Source organism: Oncorhynchus mykiss, chromosome 18 (genome assembly GCF_057628025.1).
Source record: "Oncorhynchus mykiss isolate SJ-2025 chromosome 18, ASM5762802v1, whole genome shotgun sequence".
NCBI lineage: Eukaryota > Metazoa > Chordata > Actinopteri > Salmoniformes > Salmonidae > Oncorhynchus > Oncorhynchus mykiss.
The window spans coordinates 36,864,652-36,873,665 of NC_143039.1; the positions used below are offsets into that span (position 1 = coordinate 36,864,652).

The window sequence follows — 9,014 nt, forward strand, 5'->3', positions numbered from 1 at the left end:
CAGTTAAAGGTGGGTGAGGTGCCCACAGGTGAATGATTTGACTTGTTTGAACAGCATAACAAATATTAACCACTGTACTGCATTTGTACTTACAGGAAATGAAGAAGACTCCATAAAAAGAAAGGCATATTGTCTTTATTTGACAAGGGAGGAGATGGGTCAATCAGAAATGCTGTGTCTATGACTGCTCTTCCATCTCGTGCGTCAACGGGGTGGTCAGGATCGTTATCAGGATTGTGCGCTGGTTGAGTTGGACATTGCTCTCCTCTAATTGTGGAAATGTTGTGGAGAATCACACATGCCACAATGATGTCACATGCCCTTTCTGGGGTGACCCTGAGCCTACGAAGCCACTGGAACCAGGCCTTGAGCATCCCAATTGTCATCTCTACCTCAGGATCAGGGTAAGGGGTCAGCAAATAGGACTGGCAGGTTTACCCTCTGTCACCGAGCAGGTAACCATCGAACTGTCCTATGATAATATGAGGAGACAGTTTTGTTCAGTTGCAATTGGAGGAAACAAAATATTGTAAAAGGATATAATAAGATATAGCTATATACACTACTGTTCAAAAGTTTGGGGTCAATTAGAAATTTCCTTGTTTTTAAAGATTTGTTTTTTTAATGTCAGTTTAATTGCTTCTTTAAAATCAGAACAATAGTTTTCAGCTGTGCTAACATAATTGCCAAAGGGTTTTCTAATGATCAAAAAGCCTTTTAAAATTATTAACTTGGATTAGCTAATACGACACCTGGTTGATCCTGCCAGTAGCATATGCTTGTCTCAAAGATTAAGCCATGCAAGTCTAAGTACACACGGCCGGTACAGTGAAACTGCGAATGACTCATTAAATTGGAACACAGGAGTGATGGTTGCTGATAACGGGCCTCTGTAGATATTCCATAAAAAACATTAATGTCTACACTGTATTTCTGATCAATTTGATGTTGTTATTTTAAAAATGGACAAAAAAAAGTGCTTTTCTTTCAAAAACAAGGACATTTCTAAGTGACCCCAAACTTTTGAACGGTAGTATATATAAACTCACCATGGGCAAATCTAGCGCTCAGTGTACACTCGCAAAATGCACAGACCCAGGCCACTTTGCTTCCACGTTGCTGATGATGTGGGCTGCATCACATGATCATCACAGTGCAGAACAGTAATTAGCTGAAGCATCTTTCATTTGGAATGCTAAAGGCTACTATTTAGGCCTATCTGCACATTAATGCTGAGGAAAGACTTCCTATTCACATAATCTCCTTCATTTACTGAAGGAGCTGTGGTAGGAATGTGTGCCATCTATGCAGCCAATCACACCTGGACACCCTAAAATATATCAAATTAACGGATTAGTGCTTGAAGTCTCAAAGCTTCATACTAAATAAATAAACAATTGCTTAGACTGATACCTGCAATTCTGTGGAATTCTTCTTTGAGTCTTGTGGGTCTGTGACTTGTGAACACCACAAAAGTGTACAGTAAACGTTTCAGTGCAAGAGTCACATTTCTGACAGCCCGACAGACTTTGGCGGCACCAATGATATATAGAAAATTCCCGTCGGCAAAAAAACGAAGCGCAACAAAGAATTTGTTCCCGAACTGAGATCATGTCCATGATGTGTCATATGAACTATATGAAGGCTGAGAATATTGTTCAATATTGTTCTCTTCAAGAAAAGGACACGGCATAGTAACTGACAGTTAAGCTGAACTAGCTTTGTGAAACCAAAAACCCAGAGTTTCCTTCAACTCAGTCAACTAACTCGGAGTTTTCACTAAACCCGCTTTCTGAAACAGGGCCCTGGACCACTGTTGAACAGTGCAGAACAGGGCAGCACAGCTTGCCCTTGGATGTACACAAATAGCGAACATTAAAAATATGGATGTCAATCTCTCCTGGCTCAAAGTGAAGGAGAGATTGACTTCATCACTACTTGTATTTGTGAGAGGTTTTGACATGTTGAATGCACCAAGCTGTCTGTTTTGAACAACTGGCACACAGCTCAGACACCCATGCATACCCCACAAGACAAGCCACCAGAGGTCTATTCATAGTCCCCAAGTCCAGAACAGACTACATAGAGCCATGACTACATGAAACTCTATTCCACATCAAGTAACTGATGCAAGCAGTAGAATCAGATTTAAAAAACATAAAAATACACTGTGAAGAGACACAAACACATGCATACACAGACACAATAACGTACGCAATATACACACACGTACACATGGATTTTGTATTAGTGATATGTAGTAGTAGAGTAGGGGCCTGAGGGCACACACACGTGTTGTGAAATCTGTTGTGAATGTATTGTAAATGTTTTTAAAATTGTATAACTGCTTTAATGTTGCTGGAACCCAGGATCCATAACAAATAGTGGTAATGATTAGCAAAATATACATAACCAAATACATAACCAGCAGTCTATGGTCTAGCTAGCAGTATACTCGCCACCACTGGGGACCAATGAACTCCAACCACCTATTCTGCATGATAGTCCTTCGGTAGGGTTTTTCAGTTTCAAACGTCCTTTGAATGCGTTGGGGACAATGAAACAATGGCGCCCCATTCAAAGAATAGAAGCAAAGTGGGAGGGGTCGATTTGCACGTGGAGCTTGGCAAAAGGGGGCATGACTTCTTGACACAAATGTAATCCAAACCCAACCTTGATTTAATGGATCCAAACTCCATTTTAGACAAGACTGACTTTATGACTAATATCAATTCCACATAAGCCATTTTCAAAAGGATTAAGGTTTTTAGAGGCAGATGCTCTTTAATTCTTGCACAGAATACAACCTAGCTGATGCAATGCAATTTTCCAGATTTTTTTATAACTTTTTTTCTCTGGCCTCCATTGATTTATTCACCCTAATTCAGGACATCCTACAAGGGCAAAAACTCCAATAGCTTTTGAACGGATTATGATAAGGATATGATGTTTGGACTATTGGTTCTCTTAGATTATTGTTTTACCCACTGGACAAATTATGCATTTTTGATTGGATACCCTACATTTAGGCTTGTCACCTACAGTTGGTAGCAGAGGGGATGAGAAACAACACTAGTGATCATTGCAATCATTGTGGGGCTGGGATTTCAGATGGAAAAAAATAAATGAGTCAGAGAAGGAGAGCGAAGTAGAAAGATAGTGAAAGCGAGGAAGAGGGGGGATTCTTTTTAAGAGGTGTCACGCCCTGGTCTTAGTATTTTGTGTCTTCTTTAGTAATTTGGTCAGGCCAGGGTGTGACATGGGTTTTGTATGTGGTGTGTTTTGTCTTGGGGTTTTTGTTAGGTATTGGGTTTGTATTATAGTAGGGGTATCTAGCATAGTCTATGGCTGTCTGGAGAGGTTCTCAATCAGAGGCAGGTGTTTTTCGTTGTCTCTAATTGGGAACCATATTTAGGCAGCCATATTCTTTGAGTGTTTCGTGGGTGATTGTTCCGGTCTTTGTGTTTGTTGTCACCAGATAGGCTGTTCAGGTTCTCACGGTTATTGTTTTGTTAGTTTATTAATGTATAGTTTTCATTAAAAAACCATGAGTAGAAACTACGCCTCTCCTTCTTGGTCCGCCTCTCCTTCTTGGTCCGCCTCTCCTTCACCTAAAGAAAACCGTTACAAGAGGGGAGTATAGAGAGGAGGAGAAGTGGGAGTATTGTGAATTTTCCAGTACATGTGGCAATTATTTATTTCAGAAGGAGTCAGCAAAACTAGTGCACTCTATGTGCTCTGGGTCATTAGACACCTTTAGACATGCACCTGTCTGGGGTTGGGCACGACTGGTTATTCCTGTGTTATGGCCAACTATGTACTATTGCTATGGTTACACCTCTTGGGTCTTTTCCAGAACATGGGTGTTCCTTTCAGAGGAGTTAGCAGGATGACATGTATGGTTATTTGTGTGGAGTGCCAAGGACTGTTACTATGGTCCTACATGCGTGAACCTGGCTTAAGGCGAGTACAGGTCTATTTTTGAACAATTTCTGTGGCTCTACGGATTCCATGCCCTAATATGAAATCAAACTAAACTTCGTGCAAGGCAATAAGATAACGGTGGCTAAATGCCAGAGGGGATGAGTCATTAAGAGGAGTGACTAAGTGTGACGTAAGGAGGAATAAAGTATAAAACGTGTGTGCCAAGACTGGAAGGGAGTTGCTTCATGAATCTGCTCGGCTTTTGTTATATTGTTAATAAAAGTCTATTTGAATGCACATGCTCCGGTATTTGAGAACTATTATTGACTGAATAATTCCACAACAGGAGGAGAACAGGGGAGGGTAGAAAGAACAGAATGGGATGGTCTGACCTGCTGTGTTCAGTACAACACACTCCACCAGAGCAAAGAGCAGACCTTTCATTCCCAGTGGAGACCGAGCCCAGTTGTGGCTATCCCCCATCACCCAGTGCTGTGTGTGGGTGTGGTGTGTCGCAGAGCCCTGGTGGGGTACGTGGGTGTGTCTGGGACAACCCTGAGGTGAATTGTATTATGAGGTTAGACAAAGGCCACTGTAAACTCCTGACCCGAGAAGGCTACAGTATACCTCAGGTCCAAAACATTTTCACAGGGATCCACGCAGCTTCAGCCACACACACTAGTCCCTCCATGCAAGGATCCCCTCATCATCCCAATTGGAAACCTTTTCTAAGACACACATAAGAAATATCACTATAGGACTGGTTTATTTATGTTTTTTTCTTACTGTAAAGTGGGACAATTTTTGAATTGAGTGTCTACCTGCCCTACCCATTTTCCTGTGTGTCCACATTAATTAGCAGTGAGTTATTGTTCATAACATGAATCATTATACCGTGTAGTTCCATAACATCTAGGTCCTTGTATCAGTTTCTGGGTCTGCATTCTCTAGAGTGTGTGTGTGTGTGACACTGCAGAGAATTGTGATCAGGCCCTAAAGGACAACTGGAGGTGTGAGGTGATAGCAGATTTTTCCTGTGTTGTTTGTTCTACATACTCCCACTGGTTTACTACAAACTCCCAAAAGATAGAGTGTCAGCTTACTCACTCTTCCACCTTTGATAGTGATAGCCTGAGAACCACTTGGGGGCAATTAGGAGCAAAACAACTCAATTACTGTTTTTATTAGTCTTCTGGTGAATGTAGGCCACATGTTCTGTTCATGATAGCCCCCCCACATCTCTCTTTATCCTCCTATTTTTCCTCCTCTCTCCTATCTGCAGTATAATGCCAGACTGACTTTAACTAGCTGCAGCTGTTCACTCTCCAGTGAGTCCTACGCTGGCTCATGTGATTACCTCACGTACACACACACAAACCTTCACCTGGCCTCGTGCGTGGAAGACACGCAAACCCTTTATGCTAGTAAGAGCTACGCTTCCAAAGGGGTGATAAATATAAAATGCAGAATCCGCTTAAGCCATCTCTCTCTCTCCCTTACTCACTCACTTCACTGTTTTGAAGGGTGCATGTTGAAGAGAATAATGGTATGAAGAGGGTTCTTCTCGCTTCTGTTCTAGGATAAATCCTTACGTTTATCTGCTCTCTTTAAAGCACGGCCATGACGCCATTTGGCAATTCCAGTCAAAAGGATATTTATTTTTACCTTTATTTAACTAGGCAAGTCAGTTAAGAACAAATTCTTATTTTCAATGGTGGCCTAGGAACAGTGGGTTAACTGCCTTGTTCAGGGGTAGAATGACAGATTTTTACCTTGTCAGCTGGGGGATTTGATCTTGTAACCTTTTGGTTACTAGTCCACCGCTCTAACCTCTAGGCTACCTGCTGGCCCTGGCATACTGAACAAAAATATAAAGGCAACATGTAACAATTTCAACAGTTTTACTGAGGTACAGTTTATGAAAGTCAATTGCAATAAATGAGACCCTAATCTATGGATTTCACATGACTGGCCAGGGGAACAGCCATGGGTGGGCTTGGGAGGACATGGGCCCACCCGCTGGGGAGCCAGGCCAAGCAGAATCCGTTTTTCCCCACAAAAGGGCTTTATTGCAGTTGTGAGGACAGTTGGACATAGTGCCAAATTCTCTAAAAATATGTTGGAGGTGGCTTATGGTGGAGAAATTAACATAACATTATTTGGCAACAGCTCTGGTGGACATTTATGCAGTCAGAATGCCAATTGCACGCTCCCTCAACTTGAGACATCTGTGGCATTGTGTTGTGTAACAAAACTGAGCATAATAGAGTGGCCTTTTATTGTCCCCAGCACCTGTGTAATGTCATGCTGTTTAATCACCAACACTTCACATGTTACGATATCTGAAGTTGAGGGAGCATGCAATTGGCTGACTGCAAGAATGTCCACCAGAGCTGTTGCCAGATAACTGAATGTTAATTTTCTACCATAAGCAGCCTTCAATGTCATTTTAGAGAATTTGGCAGTAAGTCTAACCAGCCAAACAACCGCATACCACATGTAACCATGTCAGCCCAGACCTCCACGTACTGACTGGCAGGGCCTGGCTCCCCAGTAACTCAGCAAAATCTTTTAAATTGTTGCATGTAGCATACACTGTTTTGTTCATTATACAGCATTAACATTTAGTCTGTCATAAAAGATCCCAGAAATGTTCAATATGCACAAAAAGCTGATTTTGCTACTGATAAAAAATCTTGATCATTACAGACACCTTGTGCTGGGAACAATAAAATACTACAATTTGCAGTTGTCTCTCACAATGCCACAGATGTCTCAAGTTTTGATGGAGTATGCATTTGGCATACTGACTGCAGGAATGTCCACCAGCGCTGTTTCCAGATAATTTCTCTACCATAAGCCCCTTCCAACTTTGTTTTAGAGAATTTGACATTAAGTCCAAACGGCCTCACAACCGCAGACCACCTGTAAGGCGTAGTTCAGTGAGCGGTTTGCTGATGTCATCGTTGTGAACAGAGTGCCACATGGTGGCGGTGGGGTTATGGTATACCTTGACAAGATCCTGAGGACAATTGTGAGGCCCATTTTTTAAAGATATCTGTGATCAACAGACGCATATCTGTATTCCCAGTCATGTCAAATACATAGATTAGGGTCTAATACATTTATTTCAATTGACTGATTTCCTTATATGAACTGGAACTCACATTTTTTGAAAACAAACTATAGTTTTGGGAAGTCAGTTAGGACATCTACTTAGTGCATGATTTTTCCAACAATTCTTTAGACATTATTTCACTGTATCATAATTCCAGTGGATCAGAGGTTTACATACACTAAGTTAACTGTGACTTTAAACAGCTTGGAAAATGCCAGAAATTCATGTCATGGCTTTAGAAGCTTCTGATTGGCTAATTGACATAATTTGAGTCAATTGGAGGTGTACCTGTGGATGTATTTCAAGGCTTACCTTGAAACGCAGTGCCTCTTTGCTTGACATCATGGGAAAATCAAAATAAATAGGCCAAGGCCTCAGAAAACAATTGGAGACCTCCACAAGTCTGGTTCATCCTTGGGAGCCATTTCCAAATGCTTGAAGGTACCACGTTCATCTGTACAAACAATAGTACGCATGTATAAACACCGTGGGACCACGCAGCCATCATGCCGCTCAGGAAAAAGGGGCTGAGCTGGACCCAAGGAAAGAAACAAATATCCAAAAATACCCCTATGCTAGGCTAGCCTACTTCCATACAGCTAACAAATACAGTGGGTGGTCCGCCCAGTTCTAACTAGTGTCCCTAGACAAAGTAGTCCTACGGGTAGTGTATGCCCATGGGCAACTTGTCTTTGGTTCCCCCTTTTCCCACCATCAAACACCATAACAAAAACAACACTCACAGGTGGGGACAACATGATATGGAGGTGCTAAAACAAAACAAAAGACCTCAATCCAGAGAAAGAGAGAGATTGAGACACAAAGAGATCGAGCTCCTGAGAAAACAACTGATTGGGTTTTTAAACCAAGGGAAAGGAAATGTGATAGGGTAAGGGAAAATGAGGAGGTGTGTCTTCTGATTGATGACTGCATGTTGACTGATTGGGGAATGATGATTGCCACCTGTGAGGAGGGGAGAAGGAGAGAAAATAAATACACACAGGATACACACACAGAATACCTGTATCCGTAACACCATCGTTATGTTTGGAGGAAAAAGGGGGAGGCTTGCAAGTCGAGGAACACCATCCCAACCGTGAAGCACAGGGGTGGCAGCATCATGTTGTGGGGGTGCTTTGCTGCAGGAGGGACTTATGCACTTCACAAAATAGATGGCATCATGAGTGAGGAAAATTATGTGGATATATTGAAGCAACGCCTCAAGACATCAGTCAGGTTGTTAAAGCTTGGTCGCAAATGGGTCTTCCAAATGGACAATGACCCCAAGCATACTTCCAAAGTTGTGACGAAATGGCTCAAGGACAATAAAGTCAAGGTATTGGAGTGGCCATCACAAAGCCCTGACTTCAATCCAATAGAATTTGCAGGCAGACCTGAAAAAGCGTGTGCGAGCAAGGAGGCCTACAAACCTGATCCAGTTACACCAGCTCTGTCAGGAGGAAATGGCCAAAATTCACCCAACTTGTTGTGGGAAGCTTGTGGAAGGCTACCCGACACGTTTGACCCAAGTTAAACAATTTAAAGGCAATGCTACCAAATACTAATTGAGTGTATGTAAACTTCTGACCCACTGGGAATGTGATGAAAGAAATAAAAGCTGAAATAAATCATTTTCTCTACTATTATTCTGACATTTCACATTTTAAAAATAAAGTGGTGAACCAACATGGCCTAAAATAGGGATTTTTTTCTTGGATTAAATGTCAGGAATTGTGAAAAACTGAGTTTAAATGTATTTGGATAAGGTGTATTTAAAGTTCTGACTTCAACTGTATATAGGGAAATGGGAAACAGCAAACTCCCATGAGCAGGACACATTTTATAGAAAAGGTTTTATGTCTAGTTCCTCGTTTAGACCACATGGAGACACAGTGTTGAGGAAATCCAAAAGGACTCTCGTCTCAGGTGGAACTGTCTATAGAATGATGAGCAAACACTAAACAGCACTCAG

The 9,014-nt window shown here is 41.8% G+C and overlaps 1 long non-coding RNA gene across 1 annotated transcript; it reads right to left on the reverse strand.

Moving 5' to 3' along the window:
• Window positions 1-128: 128 nt before the first annotated feature.
• On the reverse strand, window positions 129-8,044 carry LOC149975491 (uncharacterized). Its single transcript, XR_016488646.1, has 3 exons — window positions 7,786-8,044; window positions 7,355-7,496; window positions 129-472 (listed from the first exon to the last, which is right to left on the reverse strand). It is a non-coding gene; the product is annotated as an uncharacterized LOC149975491 (long non-coding RNA).
• Between the last annotated feature and the right edge of the window lie 970 nt (window positions 8,045-9,014).